General features: G+C 38.9%; 1 long non-coding RNA gene across 8 annotated transcripts in view; it reads right to left on the minus strand.

Moving 5' to 3' along the window:
• LOC126947492 (uncharacterized) overlaps positions 1 to 20,124 on the minus strand; it is a 200,526-nt gene extending 180,402 nt beyond the window's left edge. For 7 of the 8 annotated variants that reach the window (XR_007723101.1, XR_007723096.1, XR_007723097.1 and 4 more), the window contains exon 1: positions 19,964 to 20,124. This is a non-coding gene — a long non-coding RNA (uncharacterized LOC126947492). Of the gene's footprint in view, positions 1 to 18,748; positions 19,932 to 19,963 lie in introns of those variants that run through there. The other variant, XR_007723095.1, reaches the window with a different exon arrangement.
• Between the last annotated feature and the right edge of the window lie 804 nt (positions 20,125 to 20,928).

Genomic DNA, 20,928 nt, shown 5'->3' on the forward strand with positions numbered 1-20,928 from the left:
TGCCCATTTTTTAATGGGGTTGTTTGGTTTTTGCTTGTTAGTTTTTTCAGGTTCCTTATACATTCTGGATACTAGTGCTTTCTTGAATGCATAGTTTGCAAATATTTTCTCCCATTCTGTAGGTTGTCTGTTTACTCTCTTGATAGTTTATTTTGCTGTACAGAAGCCCTTTGGTTTAATTTGGTCTCATTTTTCTATTTTTGCTTTTGTTGCAATTGCTTTTGAAGACATTTTTATGAAATCTGTGCCAATGTCTACGTCCAGAAAGGTAGTTCCTAGGTTTTATTCTAAATTTTTTGTAGTTTTAGCTTTTACATTGAAGTCTTTAATCAACTTTGAGTTGATTTTTGTATATTATAAAAGGAAGGGGTCCAGTTTCAATCTTCTGTATATGGCTAACCAGCTAGCCATCTATCCCAGCATGATTTATTGAATAATGAGTCCTTTCTCCAGTGCTTGTTTTTGTGAACTTTGTCAAAGATTAGATGGTTGTAAGAATAAAACACTTAGCAACCAGAAAAGGTCATGGACCCAGCAGATTTATAACTGAATTCTATCAGATGTACAAAGAAGAGCTGATACCAATCCTACTGAAACAATTCCAAAAAATCAAGAAGAGAGTCTTCCCTAACTCATTCTATGAGGCAAGCATTATTCTGATACCAAAATCTGGAAGAAACACAACCAACAAAGAAAACTTTAGGCCAATATTCCTGATGAAAATTGATGCAAAAATCCTTAATAAAATCCTTGCTTACTGAACCCAGCAGCACCTCAAAAAGCTAATCCATCTCAATCAACTAGACTTTATTCCTGGAATGCAAGGTTAGTTAAACAGATGCAAACCAATAAACGTGATTCATCACATAAACAGAACTAAAACAAAAATGACATGATCATCTCAAAGAGTCAGAAATAACTTTTGGTAAAATTCAACATCCCTTCATATTAAAAATCCTCCACAAACTGGGCAATGAAGAAATAGACCTCAAAATAATTAGAGCCACTTATGACAAACCCATAGCCAACATCATACTAACTGGGCAAAGCTGAAAGAACTCCCCTTGAGAACCAGAAAAAGACAAAGATGCCCACTCTTACCACTCCTGTTCACCATAATGCTGGAAGTCCTAGACAGAACAGTCAGGCAAGAGAAAGAAATAGAAGGTATCCAAACAGGAAGAAAGGAGAGGCAAAGCAAAATGGCAGAATAGAAGACTCCATTGATCGTCCCCCATGCTACTCCCACAAGAACAACAACTTAACAAGCCCACACAGAAAAACAACTTCGTAATAACCAAAAATCAGGAGAGCACTCATAGTACCTGTTTTTAACTATATCACTGAAAGAGCCACTAAAGAGAGAAAAAAGAGTCTTGAATCTCCAAAGTCAACCCTCCTACAAACTAGGCAGCAGCTGCCTGCTGCAGAGAGCATCTTTGAACACTGAGGGAGGGAGAGCACAGCAATTATGAGGCACTGAACTCAACGCTGTCCTGTTAGAACAGAAAGGGAAACCAGACCAAACTCAGATGACACTTGACCATGGATGGAGCATTTAAACTAACCCTCAACAGAAGGGAATTGCTGATCCTAGTGGTCTAAACTTGAGTCCCCACAAACCTCACCACTAAGCGCTACAGTACTCTGTGTCTCCAAGGAAACTTGAAAGGCAGTGTTGGTCACAAGAACTGCAACTCTTAGGCAAGTCCTAGGCTGAACCAGAGACAGTGGACTGGGGGACACGTGAGCTGCTGACACATCAGCTGGGACAGCTAAGGGAATGCAGGTATCACCCCTCCCCTAACCTCAAGCTGCACAACTCAAGGCTCCAAAAAAGACCCCTTCTCTCCACTTGAGGAAAGGAGAGGGATGAGTAGGGAGGACTTTGTCTTGCATCTTGGATACTAGCTCAGCCACAGAAGGATAGGGCACTTGTCAGAGTTGTGAGGCCTCTGTTCCAAGTCTCTAGCTCCCAGATGATATTTCTAGACACATTCTGGGCCAGAAGGAAACCTGCTGCCATGAGGGAAAGAACCCAGTCCTACAAACATTCATCACTTGTTAACTGAAGAGCCCTTAGGCCCTGAATAACCAGCAATGATACTCAGGTACTACACAAAGGACTTTGGGTGAGCCTCAGAGGAAACCTGCTGGCTTCAGGTACCAACAAGACCACAGCAAGGTAGAGTGCCAAGCAGGCTCTTTGAGTCCCCAATTCCAGGACTTGATTTTCATGTGCCATGTCTGAACTTATCCTGGGCCAAAGGGGAGCACAATGCCTTGAAGGGTGAGTCCGAGGCCTGACAACATTCACCAAAAACTAACTTAAGAGCTCTTGGGTCTTAAGAGAACATTGGTAGTAGTCTGGCAGTACTCCTCATGGCCGGGGTGGTGGTAACTAGAGGGTGAGGCTCCTCTTCCTTTGGCAAGAGGAGAGATAAGTGGGAAAGACTGTGGGTGTATTGTGGTTTGAGTGTCAGTGTAGCTGCAGTACAATGGAACACCAGGTAGACTTCCAAGTTTTTGACTCTAGGTTCTGACTCTCTGATGCACCTCTGGACCCATCCAGGGTCTAAGGGTCCTTGCTGCCCTGAAGAGAAGGACACAGGCCTGGCTGACTTTGCCACCTGCTGGTTGTAGAGCCCAAGGCCTTGAACAAATGTTTAAGTAGTGGCCAGGGAGTGATTAGAGCAGGTTTTGGGCAAAACCCAGTGCTGAGGGAGCTTCAGGTCCAATGCAGTGCAGTCATAGTGGTGGTGGCCACAGGGATGCTTGTGTCACTCCACATCCAACTTTAGGTGGCTCAGAACATAGAGCAAAATTGTGTTTGGGAAAAAGTCAGGGAAGAGATCAAGAGGCTCTGTCTGGTAATCCAGAGAATTCTTACAGATCTTGTCCAAGACCATCAAGGGCATACCTCTATGAGTCTGCAAGAAACACAGCATAACTGGGTTTGGGGTGTCCCCTAAAGTTAATACAGCTTAGATCACAACATCCAGGTTCTTTCAAATATCTAGAAAGGCTTCACAAGAAGGATAGGTACAAACAAGACCAGACTATGAATACTACAATAAACACCTAACTCTTTAATGCCCAGGAACTCACACGCATCCGCAAGCATTAAGACCATCTAGGAAAACAAGACCTCACCAAATGAAATAAATATGGCACCAGGGACCAATTGGGAGAAACAGAGACATGTGAGCTTTCAGACAGAGAATTCAAAATAGCTGTGTTGAGGAAACTCAAATAAATTCAAGAGAACACTCTCTGAGAAGAAATTCAGAATTCCATCAGATAAATTTAATGAAGAAATTGAAATAATTAAAAAGAATCAAGCAAAATTCTGGGGCTTAAAATGCAATTGGCATACTAAAGAATGCAACAGAGTCCTTTAATAGCTGAATAGATCAAGCAGAAGAAAGAATTGGTGAGCTTGATTAAGCAGAAGAAAGAATTAATGATCACAGGCTATTTGAAAATACACAGAGGAGACAAAAGAAAAAATAATTTAAAAACAACATAGCATGGATGTTTTGATCTAGAGGATCTAGAAAATAGCCTGAAAAGGAAAAAGCTAAGAGTTATTGACCTTAAAGAGGAAGCAGAGAAAGAGACAGGGATAAAAAGTTTATTCAAAGGCATAATAACAGAGAACTTCCCAATCCTAGAAAAAGATACCAATATCTAAGTACAAGAAGGTTATAAAACACCAAGTAGATATAACCCAAGGGAAACTACCTCAAGGCATTTAATAATCAAACTCCCAAAGGATAAAGAAAAGATCCTAAAAGCAGTAAGAGTAAAGGAACATATGATACACAATGGCGCTCTAATATGTCTGGCAGCAGACTCTTCACTAGAAACTTTACAGGCCTGGAGAGGGTAGGAAGACATATTTAAAATGCTGAAGGAAAATAACTGTTATCCTAGAATAGTGTATCCAGTGAAAATATCTTACAAACATGAAGAAGAAATACTTTCCCAGACAAACAAATGCTGAGGAATTTCATCAACATCAGACCTGTCCTACAAGAATTGTTAAAGACAGTGCTTCAATCATAAAGGAAAGGACATTAATGATCAATAAATAATCACCCAAAGACACAAAACTCACTGGTAATATTAAGTACACAGAAAACACAGAATATTACTGTAACTGTGGTATGTAAACTACTCTTATCCTAAATAGAAAGGGTAAATAATGAACCAATCAAAAATAATAAATACAACAACTTTTCAAGATACAGTCAGTACAATAAGATATAAATAGAAGCAACAACAAGTTAAAAAGGAGGTATGCAAAGTTAAGGAGTAGATTTTTTATTAGTTTATTTTTGGCTTATTTGTTTGTGCAAACAGTGTTAAGTTGTTATCAGGTTAAAATAATGGGTTAAAGGTAGTATCTGCAAGCCTCATGGTAACCTGAAAACAAAATCATATAATGGATACAAAATAAAAGAAAAAGCTAGAAACTAAATTATATCACCAGATAAAATCACCTTTACAGGAGAAAGACAGCAAAAAAAGCAAGAAAGAAGAGAAGACCATAAAAACAATGAGAAAACAAGTAACAAACCGGCAGGGATAAGTCCTTACTTATCAATAATAATATTGAATGTAAATGGACTAAAATCTCCAGTCAAAAGCCATAGACTGGCTAATTGGGTGAAAAAACAAGACTCATCAATCTATGGCCTAAAAGAAACACATTTCACCTATAAAGACATACATAGACTGAAAATCAAAGGATGAAAAGAGACATTCCATGCCAATGGAAATTGAAAAAGAGCAGGAGCCACTATATACATCGATTAGACAAAATAGAATTCAAGACAAAAACTAGAAGAAGAGATAAAGAAGGTAACTATATAAAGGAGTCAACTCATCAAGAGGACATAACAATTTTAAATATAGAAGCACTCAACACTGGAGCACATGGATACATAAAAAAAATTATTAGAGCAAAAGAGAGAGCAAGGCTCCAATACAATAATAGCTGGAGATTTTAACACTCCACTTTCAGCATTGGGCAGGTCTTACAGACATAAAATCAACACAGAATCATAAAATTTAATCTGTGCTATAGGGCAAATGTACCTAATACATATTTACAGAACATTTAATCCAATGGCTGAGGAATACACATTATTTTCCTCAGCACAGGAATAATTATCAAGGATAAACAATATTTCAAGTCATAAAACAAGTCTTAAAGCATTCAAAAAAACTGAAATAATATCAGGCATCTTCTCTGACCACAGTGGAAAAAAATTAGAAATTAATAATGAGAGAACTTTTTGAAACTATATAAGTAGATGGGAAGTAAATAATATGCTCCTGAATGACCAGTGGGTCAGTGAAGAAATTAAGAAGTAAATTTAAAAATTTCTTGAAACAAATAATAATGGAAAGACAGCACACCAAAATCTATGGGATACAGCAAAAGCAGCACTCAGAGGGAAGTTTACAGCTACAATTGCTTACATAAAAAAGATGAAAATCTTCAAAGAAACAATACAACAATGCATCTTAAAAAACTAGAGAAGCAAGAGCAACACAAACCCAAAATTAGTAAAAGAAAAGAAATAATAAAGATCAGAGCAGAAATAACTGAAATTGAAATGGAAAAAAAATGCAAAAGATCAATGAAATGAAAAGTTGGTCTTCTAAAATGTTAAACAAAATTGACAAATCTTTACTCTTACTAACCAAGAAAAAAAGAGAAGATACAAAAACATAAAGTCAGAAATGTAAAAGAAGACATTACAACTGATACCACAGAAATTCAAATGATCATTAGTGGCTACTATGAGCAACTGTATATCAATACACTGAAAAACCTAGAAAACATAGACAAATTCCTAGACAAATATGACCAACCAAAATTGAATGGAAGAAATTCAAAATCTGAATGAACCAATACATGTAACAAGATCAAAGCTATAATAAAAAGTCTTCCAGTAAAGCAAAGTCCAGGACCTAATGGCTTCACTGCTGAATTCTACCAAATATCTGAAGAAGAATGAAAACCAGTTCTACTCAAACTATTCTGAAAAATAGAGGAGAACGGAATATTTCCAACTCATACTATGAGTTTGGTATTATCCTGACAAAAACCAGGGAAAGACACATTAAAAAAAGAAAAATACAGGCAAATATTTTTGATTAATATTGATGCAAAAATTATTAACAAAATTCTAGCAAAATGAATTTAACAATAGAAAGATTAGAAAGATCATTTATCATGACCAAATGGGATTTATCCCTGAAAGGAAAGGATGGTTCAACACACACAGATCAATCAAGGTGATACATCATATGAACAGAATGAAGAATGGAAACCAAATGATCATTTCAAATGATGTTGAAAAAGCATTTGATGAATTTCAACATTCCCTTATGATAAAAAACCCTCAAAAAACTGGGAAGTGAAGTTACATACCTAAAGGTAATAAAAGCCATATATCATAGACCCATAGCTAGTATCATACTGAATGGGGAAAAACTGAAAGCCTTTCCTCTAAAACCTGGAACATAACAAGGCAAAGATACTATCACCACCGTCATTCAACCTAGTACTGGAAGTCCTAGCTAGAGTAATTGGATAAGAGAAAAGTATAAAGGGCATCCAAACTGAAAAGAAAGAAGTAAAATTATTCTTGTTTGAAGACATGATTTTGTATTTTGAAAAACCTAAAGAGCCCACAAGAAAACTATCTGAACTGATACACAGATTCAGTAAAGTTACACAATGCAAAATCAACATGTGAAAATGAGTTTCATTTCTATATGCCAGCAGTGAACAATGTGCAAGAGAAATGTTAAAAGTAATACCATTATTAATAGCCACACATAAAATTAAACACTTCAAAATTAAATTTGAGAGGTGACAGCGTGCTGGCAGCCCTCGCAGCCCTCGCTTGCTCTTGGCGCCTCCTCTGCCTCAGCGCCCACTCTGGTCAAACTTGAGGAACCCTTCAGCCTACTGCTGCACTGTGGGAGCCCCTCTCTGGGCTGGCTGAGGCCAGAGCCAGCTCCCTCTGCTTGCGGGGAGGTGTGGAGGGAGAGGCGTGTGTGGGAACTGGGGCTGTGTGCCATGCTCGTGGGCCAGCATGAGTTCCAGGTAGGTGTGGGCTCAGCGGGTCTCCCACACTCGGAGAGGCTGGCCGGCACCACTGGCCCTGGGTAGTGAGAGGCTTAGCACCCAGGCCAGCAGCTGCGAAGGGTGAGCCAGGTCCCCCAGCAGTGCCAGCCCACCAGCGCTGTGCTTGAATTCTCCCCAGGCCTCAGCTACCTCCCCACAGGGCAGGGCTCTGGACCTGCAGCCTTCCATGCCTGAGCCTCCCCCACACCATGGGCTTCTGCATGGCCCCAGCCTCCCCGAGGAGTGCCACCCCCTGCTCAGTGGTGCTGGGTCCCATCAACCACCCAAGGGATGAGGAGTGCGGGCATATGGCACGGGACTACAGGCAGCTCCACCTGCAACCCCAGTGCAGGATCCACTAGGTGAAACCAGCAGGGCTCCTGAGTCTAGTGGGGACTTGGAGAAACTTTATGTCTAGCCAAGGGATTGTAAATACACCAATCAGCACTCTGTGTCTAGCTCAAGGTGTGTAAATACACCAATCAGTATTCTGTATCTAGCTAATCTAGTGGGGACTTGGATAACTTTTCTGTCTAGTACTCTGTGTCTAGCCAAAGGATTGTAAATACACCAATCAGCACTCTGTGTCTAGCTCAGGGATTGTAAATGCACCAATCAGCACTCTGCCAAAATGGACCAATCAGCTCTCTGTAAAATGGACCAATCAGCAGGATGTGGGTGGGGTCAGATAAGGGAATAAAAGCAGGCTGCCAGAGCCAGCAGTGCCAACCCACTCAGGTCCCCTTCCACGCTGTGAAAGATTTGTTCTTTTGGTCTTTGCAATAAATCTTGCTGCTGCTCGCTCTTTGGAGCCACACTGCCTTTATGAGCTGTAACACTCACAGTGAAGATCTGCAACTGCACTCCTGAGGTCAGTGAGACCACGAATCCACCGGGAGAAATGAACAACTCTAGACGTGCTGCCTTAAGAGCTGTAACACTCACCACAAAGGTCTGCTGCTTCACTCCTGAAGCCAGCAAGACCATGAACCCACCAGAAGGAAGAAACTCTGAACATGTCTGAACATCAGAAGGAACAAACTCCAGACACACCATCTTTAAGAACTGTAGCACTCACTGCGAGGGTCCACAGTTTCATTCTTGAAGTCAGTGAGACCAAGAACCCACCAATTCCAGACATAACCTAAGAAGTGAAAGATCTCTATAATGAAAACTATTAAACACTGATGAAAGAAATTGAAGAGGACACCAAAAATTATTTCATGTTCATGGATGGAAAGAATCAAAATTGTTAAAATGACTGTACTACTGAAGGAATCTATACATTCAATGCAATGTCTACCAAAATACCAATGGCATTCTGCAGAGAAATAGAAATAACAATCCTAAAATTTATATGGAACCACAAAAGATACAGTATAGCCGAAGCTATCCAGAGCAAAAAGATCAAAACCGGGGTAATAACATTACCTGACTTCAAGTTACACTACAGAGCTATAGTAACCACAACAGCATGGTACTGGCATAACAACAGATACATAGATCAATGGATCAGAAGAGAGAAACAAATCCACTCACCTAGAGTGAACTCATTTTTGATCAAGGTCCTGAGAACATACAATGGGGAAAAGACAGTATCTCCAAAAAATGGTGCTGGAAAAAAACTGGATATCCATGTGCAAAAGAATGAAATGATACCCCATCTCTCACCATATACAAAAGTCAAATAAAAATTAATTAAGAACTTAAATCTAACATCTCAAACTATGAAATTACCACAATAAAACATTGGGGAAACTCTCCTGGACAACAATTTATTGAACAATATCCTACAAGCACAGGCAACCAAAGCAAAAATGGGGTTACATTTAGCACAGTTTAGTTTTAAAGCATCTGCACAGCAAAGGATACAATCAACATAGTGAACAGAAATCCCACAGAACGGGAGAAAATATTTGCAAAATACCCATCTAACAAGGTGTGGGATCTGTCCCACAGAGCCTGACCCAACAACGGATGAAAGACATACATACACTGACACAGATATTTTGCCTGTCAGTCCAGCTAAGGGGCTTCTGCTGCCTGAGTCTGCAGCATCGGCCTCAATAAGCTAGCGAAGTTCACATTTATTTAGTACAGATTAAATGACAAAGGTCTGGAGTAAACCCCAACAGAGGGTAATTAACATTGCCGACCCCTGAGTAGAGAGCAATTATGCACTAGTGGACGACCAAAGGTTCGTCTTAGGACAACATGAGTAAACAAGCTATTTAGATAAACTCCCCTACATTCCCTTTTTCTTTGCCCTAAGCTTTTAAGATAATTCAGCTGCCTTTAGCCAAACCTTTTACCGAAGCTATGCAAACCTTCCAAGCTACCAAGAAGGTTTGTGTCTATTTCCTATAACTATCTTTATAATTTCTCTAACCACTTTGACTGATCACCTACAAGGGAGTAATAGTAGTCAGAATATATGAGGAGTTCAAAAAGCTTAATAAGAAAAAAAATCTAATAATTCAATGAAAGAATAGGCAAAAGATTCGAATAGACATTTCTCAAAAGAAGACATACAAATGGCAAACAGTCATATGAAAATGTGTTCAAGATCATTAATTATCAGAGAAATGCAAATTAAAACTACAATCTCACCACAATTTAAATGGCTTATATCCAAAAGACAGGCAATAACAAATGCTGGTGAGGATGTGAAGAAAAGGAAGCCCTTGGACACTGTTAGTGGAAATGTAAATTAGTACAATCACTATGGAGAACAGTTTGGCAGTTCCTCAGAAAAGTAAAAATTGAACGGCCATATGATCCAGTAATCTCACTGCTAGATATATATCCACAAAATATACCCAAAAGAAAGGAAATCAGTATATCAAAGAGATATCTGCCCTCCTATGTTTGTTGCAGCACTGTTTAAAATAGCTGATTTAGAAGCAATTTAAGTGTTCATCAACAGATGAACAGATAAAAAAAAAATGTGGTACATATACACAACAGAGTACTATTCAGCCATAAAAAAAGAATGAAATCCACTCATTTGCAACACCATGGGTGTAACTGGAGATCATTATGTTAAGTGAAATAAGCCAGGTACAGAAAAACCAAAAGAATGCATTTTCTTTGGGGATCTAATAATGAAAACAACTGAACTCATGGACACAGAGAGTAGATGGACGGTTACTAGAGGATGGGAAGGCTAGCTGGGGGCTGTGAGGGAAGTGGGTTGGTTAATAAGTACAAAACTTAGAAAGAATGATAAGAACTAACATTTGATAGCACAATAGGATGCCTATAGTCAACAATAACTGGAGCATACATTTTAAAATAAAGAGTGTAATTGAATTGTTTGTAACTGAAAGGATAAATGCTTTTGTGTCCAGAATTGGTGGGTTCTTGGTCTCACTGACTTCAAGAATGAAGCCGCGGACCCTCTCAATGAGTGTTACAGTTCTTAAAGATGGTGTATCCAGAGATTATTCCTTCTGATGTGCAGATATGTTTGGAGTTTCTTCCTTCTGGTGGGTTTGTGGTCTTGCTGGCTTCAGACCGTCACGGTGAATGTTACAGTTCTTAAGGTGGCACATCTGGAGTTGTTCATTCCTCCTGTCCAGAGTTATTCATTGCTCCCAATGGGTTTGTGGTCTTGCTGGCCTCAGGAGTGAAGCTACAAACCTTCGCAGTGAGTGTCACAGTTCATAAAGGCAGTAAGGACCCAAAGAGTGAGCAGCAGCAAGATTTATTGCAAAGAGCGAAAGAACAAAGCTTTCACAGTGTGGAAGGGGACCCGAGCCGGTTGCCACTGCTGGCTGGGGCAGCCTGCTTTTACTCCCTTATGTGACCCCACCCACGTCCTGCTGATTGGTCCATTTTACAGAGAGCTGATTGGTCCGTTTTGACAGGGTGCTGATTGGTGCATTTACAATCCCTGAGCTAGACATAAAAGTTCTCCAAGTCCCCACTAGATTAGCTAGAAACAGAGCACTGATTGGTGTGTTTACAAACCTTGAGCTAGACACAGAGGGTTGACTGGTGCATTTACAAACCTTGAGCTAGACACAAAGTGCTGATTGGTGCATTTACAATCCTCCAGCTAGACATAAATGTTCTCCAAGTCCCCACTAGATTAGCTAGATACAGAGTGCTGATTGGTGCATCCACAAACGCTGAGCTAGACACAGAGTGCTGATTGGTGCATATACAATCCTCCAGCTAGACATAAAAGTTCTCCAAGACCCCACCCAACTCAGGAGCCCAGCTGGCTTCACCTAGTGCATCCCACGCCAGGGCCAAGGGTGGAGCTGCCCACCAGTCTCGCATCACGCACCTGCGCTCCTCAGTCCTTAGGTGGTCGATGGGACTGGGTGCCATGGAGCAGGAGCAACTCCATCGGGGAGGCTCAGACCACGCAGGAGCCCACTGGTGTGAGGGTGGGGGCTCAAGCATGATGGGCTGCAGGTTCCGAGCCCTGCCCCATGGGGAGATGGCTGAGGCCCAGCGAGAATTAGAGCACAATGCGGGTGGGCTGGCAGTGCTGGGGGACCTGGCGCACCCTCTACAGCTGCTGGCCTGGGTGTTAAGCCCCTCACTGCCCAGGGCCGGCAGCACCGGCTGGCTACTCCGAATGTGGGGCCTGCCGAGCCCATGCCCACCAAGAACTCGTGCTGGCCTGCAAGGGCCGCACACAGCCCTGGTTCCTGCCCACACCTCTCCCTCCACACCTCCCTGCAAGCAGAAGGAGCCAGCTCCGGCCTCAGCCAGCCCAGAGAGGGGCTCCTACAGTGCATTGGTGGGCTGAAGGGCTCCTCAAGCGTGGCCAGAGTGGGCACTGAGGCCAAGGAGGCACTGAGAGCGAGTGAGTGCTACTAGCACATTGTCACCTCTCACTTTGAGGGGATGTATTCTGCATTCTCCGTGATGTGATTATTTTATGTGCATGCTTGTATCAAAACATCTCATGTATTCCAGAAATATATGCACCTACTATGTACCCACAAGATTTTTTAAAAACAAACAAACAAGTAGGAAAACAGAAGTCAAACTATCTCTCTTGCAGATTATATGATTCTATGTCTAGAAAATTCCATAGTCTCTGCCCAAAGGCCCATGGAACTGATAAACAACTTCAGTAAAGTTTCAGGACACAAAATCTGTGTACAAAAATCAGTAGCATTTCTATGCACCAATAATGGCTAAGCTGACGCCAAAAGAAGAATACAATCCCATTTGCAATGGCCACAAAATAACTAAAATACCTAGGAATACAGCTAACCAGGGAGATGAAATATCTCTTCAATGAGAATTACAAAACACTGCTGAATGAAATCAGAGACAACATTAACAAATGGAAAAGCATTCCATGATGATTGATTGGAAGAATCAGTGATGTATGTTAAAATGTCTATACTGCCCAGAGCAATTCACAGAGTCAATGCTATTGTTAGCAAACTACCAATGTCATTTTTTACAGAATCAGAAAATAAAACTATTCTAAAATTCATATGGAATTTTAAAAAAAAGCCTGAATAGCCAAATCAATCCTAAACAAAAGGAACAAAGCTGAAGGCATCACATTGCCCAACTTTGAACTATACTACAAGGCTACAGTAACCAAAACAGCATGGCACTGGTACCAAAACAGACACATAGACTAAAGGATCAAGTTAGAGAACCCAGAAATAAAGCCACACACCTGTAAATTTATTTTTCCCAAAGTTAATCATCTGTGAATGCTCAAACTTAGTTCATAAAATAGGGTTAACACATGCTGACATTTTTTTTTTTTTTAATTTTTATCTCCATGTTAGTTTTTTCCAGAAATTTTATAACAATAACTGTACAAGTCTTTTCCCTGTTTTTGTCTGTATTCAGTGCATGGGTTAAAGAAAATAGCAATGAAATATTTTAGCATAACTATATACACAGGGGTGGGAAAATAAACATTTCTCACAACCAAACTGGAATTCACAGTCCAAATAAGCAGTCATGTACAAAGTTCATTGAGAGTTGTCAGTGAGCAGCTGAAAGGTCAATGCTTCAGCAGAGTAACTAATCATCTAATATTTGTTGATATTGAACAATGTGCACTGAGGATACAAAAATCTACTTGTGAATACTTATGTAGAGTTTATCAAAAAATTATCTTGGTGCTTAACACCTAAGTGGTTTTAGGTACTAAAAAAGTAAAAAATACTAATCAAAAGAGATAGAAATGATATTAAAAACATAACACTATTTTAATGTAAGCTTGTAGCAAAATCTTAATTACACTAAGTCATTCAGAACATTCCTGATTAATGACTAATCATCATTTTAGAATAATATGAAATACAGAGTTAAGTGCAAAGAGAGTAACATGATATAACGCCAGACAGATATTAACAGATTTAGTTTCTTGTTTCAATTTCATGTAGAAAATCATAGTAAGATATTGGAGATAAGGTGAATATAAGACCACTAAACAAACCTCTTATTCATTAAGACTAACAATAGAATGAATAAAAATTTTAATGATTAGATTGATTTACCATCTAAAGAAAGAAAAGAGTGAAAAAAATGTTAATAAACAGTAATAAATACACATACAATGTTTGTATTAGCATTTTTGTTTTGAATCAGCAGGAAACAATTAGCACCATCGTCTGGATTATTGCAATAGCCTCCTATCTCATCTTCCTGCTTTAGTGGCAACTGGTCTTTGAATCTGTTGTAAGCCTTTTAAATCTAAGAGATCATGTCACTTCTCCACTTAAAAATTTCCAGCCAGGGTAAAAGGCAAGGTCTTCCACACCCCTCAGGATCCAGCTTCTGGCCCTTCTGTGACCCAATCTTTACTACTTTACTCCTTCCCCCTCTGTATCAGCCACATTGGCCATAGCCAGTCCCCAAACACTGCACCACATTCCTGCCTAGGGCCTGTGCACTTGCTATTACTTTATCTAAAAAGACTTTTGGCAAATAAGTAGAAACTTTAAAACACCTTTATTTAATATTTAGGAGATAGCTGGTACGTAACCAAGGCCAACTGTTGAAGAAAAAGAGATAGGCATTTATAAAACTTAGAGTTCTATTACTAAGATACTTATATTCTATTGGATAAAATAGAAAAATTAACACACAAATCAAGGTTTTGTGATAATTGCCCCCAAGAGAAGCTTATGCAGTGCTATATGGCATAATTATAATTAATCTTGCCTTAGGGTAAGTGCAGAATGTATAAAGGAGTTAGGAGACAGCTTTAGAATAGAGACGATAAACAGACATTTGCTCTGCAAAGAAGAGGGAAAAACGTATTCCTGGCCAACATCTTAGGCTGATTCAAGCATGAAAGCAAGGGCATAGCGTAAGTGGGCCAAGCAAAAGTTCTATATGGGGAAATTGTTGAGTGGGTATCAGAGAGTAGTAAGAGAGAACATCAGGTTATGAAGGAGATTGGATTTTCTCCTGTAACACTGAGAAGCTATCTAAATGAATGCACCAGAAGCCGCTCTTCAAGGAGTGGAGAATTTGTGTAAGGCATGATACAATGAAGAACCTGAAAACTCCTTGCAAATTTTGGAAGATTCTAGGTAAAAGACTGATGTGAATGCCATAAGGAAGAACAGGTTCGTGTAACAACAGTTCCTTTGCTTTTGCACAGAGTTGGCTGCAAGGCAAGTTGGAAAAACAAAACAACCTCCAGAGTGTTTTATGTCCCCTCTCGGGAATCACAGAGGGAAGAAAAGGAAGTTCAGAGGGAATTACAAGCCAATTATAATAATATAGGCCAAAGTAAACTATTTAACCCAGTGGGCTTGGGAGCCCTGAAGAAAACTCAGTCGCTTAACTTTTATAAAGGCTCCAAAAAAAGTGACTGACTTTTACCTTATGCATTAAGTTTTACTTTTTTTCTACCTCACATACACACTGGCAACCAGTATGGAAACTAAACTCTTTTAGAAAAGAAATCCTATAAATTAGATTGCCAAATAAAGTTACATAATCAGACAATTAAGGTACACTTTATTCTGACTTAAAACCCATTTTAAGTCAACTGCTCAAAATTGTTAAATTATTTTAGTGTCATTCATTAAGATATGCTATTATTCTTATAGAGCTCTCTAAATCAGAAAAAAGGTAGTAATGAAATACCAGATAATCAATAAATCTCTAGTGGTTTGATACTATTTCCAGAATAGAATCCTTATTTCCAGAATAAGATTGTTTTTTTTTTCTTTTTCTTGGTGCCTCTAGAAAACAAAATTAAAGGCTCATAATAATGTCCTATTTTATGTTATCAAATTTCTCCTTAACATTCTTTTATTGATTTCAATTTTTTTAAACATCACAAAAAATTGTATGAGGTGAGTTTTATCAGGTCTGTTTTACAGATGAGGAAACTTTGATTTAGAGGTCATTGATATTCCATTTGAAAGATCATTTTCTGATGACTAAAGTCATTTTATTTTACTGTAGGGTCAAAAAATACATTTCCCTTTTGTCCTATGTGATTGAGATCCATTATTAGCTCGGATTGAGTTACAAATATTTAAATGACTTTTTCAGCCACAAAACTGGTAGAAAGAATCATCTAGATGCAAATTCATGTCTTTTGAGTCTAAACCTGCTGTTTTTCTCTTGTATCATGTCCCAGAGATAGTCAAATTAACTATTAATGCAAGCCAACCCCATTGTCAATGACTGATGGTACTTATTATTGATACTTTAACCATTCATATTGTATAGAATATGTGTGTATGTCTGATTATTTTAAAAGCTGATTTTTTAAAAATCTCATTAATTTATGTGGCTTAAATTAAATCATCTGGTATCTAAATGCTAGTCAGGACCAAGCTTTACCTTTTGTATACCTGGAAAGATACTTTTTCTTCAAGCTGTTAAAATATAGAAGGTAAATTAAGTAAGAATTTTCTGTCTTGTGGTCCAAATAGAGTTCTATAGTCTCAGAAATCTAACTAATTTCTGCTCGTGTTGTCCAGGAAATCTTTAGTAATTCCTTCAATCCGACTTCTCTCAGAATTCCTACAGCACAAACTAGAATTAGAAACCATTTTGTATTTTTAGCTAGTTGTGTCTTATAAATAAATTGCCAAACAGAATTTAAGCTCTTGGAGACAAGAATGATGTGTTTGTTTTCTCTAGAATTCTCCACACACCCTAGACAATTAACTGGACATGCAGTCGTTATTTGTGACACGTTTGTTGAGTTCTATGCAAATGCAAGTTCTCAGCAGATGCAGGAGAGGTCAGTTGATCAATGATGCAAGTTATAAATTACCCATTTAGTAAAAAAAAAAAAAAAAAAAGTCTTAGAGAACTTGCACAGCTTTCAAACTGCAGAAGTTATTTTATTTTATTGTAAAGTAATAAAACCACATTTCCTTATCATAATGTTTGATTCAGACTTATTACAAATTCAGATTGGCCTTGAAACTAATTAGTAGATTTTATTATGTTCTTTTTTTTCCCTAACATATTTACAGCCAAATTCTAAAGTGGGTTCTGTTTGTTTTTTTAAGATTCATTTAAACTATTCTCTGCACATCACTGAACTCAACATCTCGTAATTCTTATAACTATTATGGTGGATACAATTGGCTTCTTTTATGAAGAATTGAAAATAGAGTTATCCTGTTGAAATAAAGACTTGAAACTCTGGAAAGTGTTCTCTCATTGCTTCCCATTTCACTTGATATCTTTACATTGTGGTGATTAGGTTGTTTGAAAACTTTCAAATTAGCATAAAAAAACCAGAACACTGTGTTCTGTCAGAAACACTTATGATGTCTCTCTGATTTAAATTGCACACCATCAGGGCAGAAATAGAGGATTTCTTTTTGTCTCCTGAATAAAATGTAACTCAGGCACCAAATAATATATAATGAAAGTAATAACAGCACTTCCTCATCTCCTGTTAGTGTTTGAAACAACATCAAGGAGACAGTGTCTTGGGAATTTTTTTTTAATGTTCATTTGTCCTGAAACATATTGTGCTCTTTCCGTTAGAACATTTTATGTATATTTCTGTTCAATTTGAGAAAATACCATTATAGTATTTCCAAAGTAAGAAACCACCTGGGAAATATGACCTTTAGGTAGATTGGCTTATTTGTCTTCCAAGATCTTTTTGTTCCCCCTTTACAAAAAGTGCTACATAAAACTAAAGGAAAAAAAAAAAGATGTACATCTGTTTTCAGACCCCTGCCAGTATTCCTCCTGCTGCACACAACTTCAGACTTATCTCAGGAGAATAACGCTTCTGTTACTATTGCTGTAGAACAAATTAATCCCAAATTTAATGGTATAGATTAACAATTTTTAATGCTTATGGATCCTGTGGGAATGGGGCAGGGCACAGTGGGGATAGCTTATTTTTGCTCCATATATATCTGGGGCTATGAAGAATTGAAGGCTAGGTTCTCGGGATGGCTGAGGACTGAAATCACCTAGAGGTTCATTCTCTCAACATGTTAGTACCTGAGTTAGGATGACTTCAAGACTATAACTGTCAACAAGAGCAACTACAGAAGGTCTCTCCATGTGGTTTGATTTCCCCATTACATGCCCACCACAGTTAGTGCTGGATCTCTAACCGGCTGACTCATGGTTCCAAGTGATAGGGTCCCAGGAAAGAAAAAGTAAAAGCTCCTTAGCTCTTTACAACTCAGCCTCAGAAATCACAGAGCATCACTTCTGCTGTATTCTGCTGGTCAAAGAGTTCCAAGGAGCACCCAGATTCAAGGAGAAGGGATCAGATCCTACATGTTGATGCCTGCTCACATTGTAGAAGAGCATGTGCAAAAGAAGATATGGTTGCAACAGATATGGTTGTGGCAACTTTTGGCAAATAAAATCTGCCATTACGGGACTGAGTCTTCTTTGTCTGTCTCTGCTCTCTGCACCAAACAAATAGGTCTTGTTTGATGAAGAGATCTTGTCTAGCTGGGTTGCCTTTTTATTTCCCCTATCAATTAGCACGTACACATTTAGTACTCAACAAAAGTTTACTGAACCTGAATTTAAATTAATTTGTTATTTAGTGTATTATTTAATTAATTTATTATGTATTTATTACATTTAGTTTACTGTACCTGAATTTAAATTTTCCGTGAAATCCCAGGAAAAAATCCATTTAATGTCACAAAAGATGGTATTTTTTGTGACATTAATGAGAGTGAATATTAATGTTCCAGTCATCTCAAGTATAGTCATCGAACTGCCCTAAATCCATGTATCACCTTGCTAAAAGGCAGCGTTGCCTAGCACAGACCGAGATGAAACATGTTTATTGTTCACTTCGTTGGACACCATCTATAAAGGCGTGTCCTTGAGCAAGGTATTCAAATTCACTGAGATTGGTTTCCTCAGAAAACACAGCTGACTCCAAGGAGCAGGAATAAATACCTCAGCAGAGCCAGCTTGGAAAAGCCATGTCAAAGATCAGAGAAGAAATGCCAACCAGGAGTGCCAATAAAGAGGTAATCTTTTTATAATTTGTCCACTCAGAAGGGATATCTTTTGTGATTTGCACAAAAAAACTACATAAGATAATGAAGGCCCTCACAACAGGCATAAGAAAACAAACAAGCAAACACCAATATAAATATTGCTTTTAGATACAACAGGGCCTACCTCATTTTTCCTCCATTTTGTCAGTCCAAAGAGCCAAGGACGTCTGTATGTAGTAAAAATCGACACATATTTAGTGCCAGATTTGGGCTGTAATTACAGTGAGGCTTCTGATCTTTATCATCAACAGTCACTGCCTTCTACTGTGCTAGAGTGTTGATTTTTAGAAGTTCATCAAAGTGTTCTCTTAGGTGTAAAAAACCGAGGTCAGGAGTTCGAAACCATCCTGGCTAACACGGTGAAACCCTGTCTCTACTAAATAATAATACAAAAAACTAGCCGGGCGAGGTGGCGGGCGCCTGTAGTCCCGGCTACTCGGGAGGCTGAGGCAGGAGAATGGCGTAAAAACCCGGGAGGCGGAGCTTGCAGTGAGCTGAGATCTGGCCACTGCACTCCACCCTGGGCGACACAGCGGGACTCCGTCTCAAAAAAAAAAAAAAAAAAAAGGTAACATCCATCTTGCAATTTGTTTTCTGAAAACCACGAGATGAATGTGACTAAAGGTCCAACACCTTTCAACAAATGAGTTGAAGTATCTGATTCTTCATAGTGAATTTGCCTTTTTAGGTCAGAGCAACATTTTTAATAGATGTTTACATTCTGTAGATGGAAACTTGAGATACTTCCTGTAATTGACAGAATATGTTGCCCTGTCCAGTCAACATCCCAGTCGATGTTCAGAGGCAGCTGGCTTTGATGATTTGACTCACACCAATATTAAAAACCAAACTCAATCAGAATTCAAAATGAGTCCTTTTGGTACCCATTAGAGAGCAGCAGTGCAGCTAGAAATCATCACCTAATGGAACAAAAAGCATTCTACATCTTAGACTTATTACTTAATTGTCTCAAGTGTATCTTAAAAGAACTGAGGGTTTGCTAAAAAAAGAATAACAAGTGGCCATTTTCCCAAGAACAGTTGGCACATAGATACACACATGCAAACAGAAATTGCTTTGGCTCTATATAAGGAGTTTGCTGATAGAACTTTGCTGTGTAGTATTTCCTCCCATGCAACAGCAGACGTCTCTGCCTAAAACTTATCTTGCTAAAACTTCTAATATGCAAACTAACATTAAATTAACTCATTAGCTCGAGTCAGCAGAAATACAATCTTTTACTTTCTATGCCTGAAATAATAATATACTTCTCATAAGAATCAACGTACATTCTCTTTTGCCATAGGAGTTACAATTGGGAAGGCAAACTTTCACTGACCTTCACTTTAAGCTCTCCACCAAACTGTTTCCTTTAGAGGCATATTTACATTTCAGCATCTGACCTTCGTCCCTGGTATCTGGAAACTTTGCCTATGTCACATACATAGTCCATTTATCAAGACATGATTTTTTTGGGCTACATGTACTTTAGCTCTCTCTTCTTCCTCTCTCAAAATTAAGTTATGGATCACCTGATCATCTGCTTAATAATTAATAGCTGTTGGTTCGTCTCACTGTCACCCACAGGTCATCAGGAAAATAAAGGCAGAGAGATGTTTCTGATGTCACAATGCTTCACCAAGGTTTGTAGTTGGGCCTCTGTTCCTTTCTTCTGTGATCTAGGAAACAGGAACTTGCACTCCTTCTTTCCCTTTTTGTCTTGGTAGAGGGACAAATCAGGGTAAAGTATCCTTTCTCAGTCCCAAATTCTACTTTACCACTCCTTTTCTATATCATAACACACTGAACTTCCAGGGAGATTTAAGCTGTTCTTCACTAAAATATTTCAGCAGGAACCATAAACCTGTAGAGTTGGATGGAGGAGGGCCATGGCTCTGGTTTAGCCAATAAAGTCCTTTGAGCCCCACAGTGGTCAAACCTGATTCCTTATGCCATGTGTCCATCTTCATTTTATAGCTTATTTGTTTCTTCCCTCCCCAAAATTTTACTCCCTGAAGTCCTTCCCAGTCTTCTTCTTGTGATGCACCACCCTTTCCCACAGGATAGTGAACATCCATCCTCAGTGCAGGCTTGGATCTTGCAAATGCATTTTCTACCTTAAATGCTTTCCAGATGTCCATACTTCTCCTCTTCCCCCTCCAGGAATGAGCTCTGAGTTGGAGGAGATGGCAGAAGAAATATGATGTTGTGCTTTCACTCAGGCCATGGCTGATTTTTTTGTGCATTGTCTGAAATCAAATACAGTTCAACACCATGGGGATAAATTTCTCCCAAGGAGCATCT

This window comes from Macaca thibetana, chromosome 2 (genome assembly GCF_024542745.1).
Source record: "Macaca thibetana thibetana isolate TM-01 chromosome 2, ASM2454274v1, whole genome shotgun sequence".
Taxonomy (NCBI): Eukaryota; Metazoa; Chordata; class Mammalia; order Primates; family Cercopithecidae; genus Macaca; species Macaca thibetana.